Source organism: Austrofundulus limnaeus, unplaced genomic scaffold, assembly GCF_001266775.1.
Source record: "Austrofundulus limnaeus strain Quisiro unplaced genomic scaffold, Austrofundulus_limnaeus-1.0 Scaffold551, whole genome shotgun sequence".
Lineage (NCBI taxonomy): Eukaryota > Metazoa > Chordata > Actinopteri > Cyprinodontiformes > Rivulidae > Austrofundulus > Austrofundulus limnaeus.
The window spans coordinates 176,366-177,432 of NW_013952953.1; the positions used below are offsets into that span (position 1 = coordinate 176,366).

General features: G+C 40.6%; 1 protein-coding gene across 1 annotated transcript in view; it reads right to left on the bottom strand.

Annotated features, from left to right (window-relative positions):
- The window catches only part of LOC106530716 (dystrophin), a gene marked incomplete at its 3' end in the record, with an annotated part of 355,898 nt that overhangs the window by 167,058 nt on the left and 187,773 nt on the right, over positions 1-1,067 (bottom strand).

Below are 1,067 nucleotides of genomic sequence, written 5' to 3' on the forward strand. Positions count from 1 at the left end.
CCACTGTATATATATATGTGTGTGTGTGTATGTATATTTGTATATACATATTTTTTGATCAATCATTATCTGGATGACTGAGCATCTTGATCAGCATCATAAATAATACATTTGGTAGCTCATTGGCTCAGTTGGTAGAGGTGTTGTTTCTCAGTTGGATCAAATCCCAGCCTGGAACCTTTCTGTGTGGTGTTTACATGTTCTCCCTCAGCATTTCTCCCTCTGCATGAATGGGTTTGTTCCCAGAATTCAACKTTCCTCTCACAGACCAAAAACCTGCACCATAGCTTCACAGGTACACACTGTAAATGCTTTGTAAATGTAATTATTTTGAACAAAATCATGTTCAATTCGTGAGTAGTTTCAACAGCCTTTGAAAGTGGCCAGTGTGTCTGGAACTCCCGGGCCACTTTTTCTCCCCCAGTCTGGCCCTGATGGATTGTATGTAAATTACACAAACTTGCCCCCTTATTTTGCAGGAATACGGACATATAAATAAATTTGAAGGTTTTTTTTCAAATCTCAGATTTTTTCAAAAATTCCTGCTTCAAATGTATTTTATGTCTCAGAGCCTGTAAGACTGGTATATATTTTAAAATCAATAACCATCTCCCAACTTGCTTTCCTTCTAGACAAAGTTTGCCACCTCTCCCCATCCTCCTTTTCCTGCTCCTCTGCGTTGCAGTCTCTGCCCCATGTTCTTTCTCTTACAACAGCTAACAGTCCAGCCCCCTTTTGTAGTAGTGTGAGTGTGTAGTGTCCAAGAGTGGGGGCCTCTTCTCAGGAATGCACAGATGTGTTATTTCTCTTGGTTTTCCAGCTTCAGAGCTCGGCACATATTACCGTATTAGGAAGAAGAATGCTTAAGGTATACCGTGACAAAATTTATGATGCCTCTTTTGAACTACACTGTGCATAAAGAGCCTTGTACGCCCCTACTCTTCGCCTTCATACTTCATCTTTCTTACTTGGTGAATCATTTGGCTTGGAGGCCATAATTCGGTTTTTGGCTGTAATCTCCTGGACTGCAAAATAAAGATTCTTGCTGTTCAACCAGCCTGTTTCAG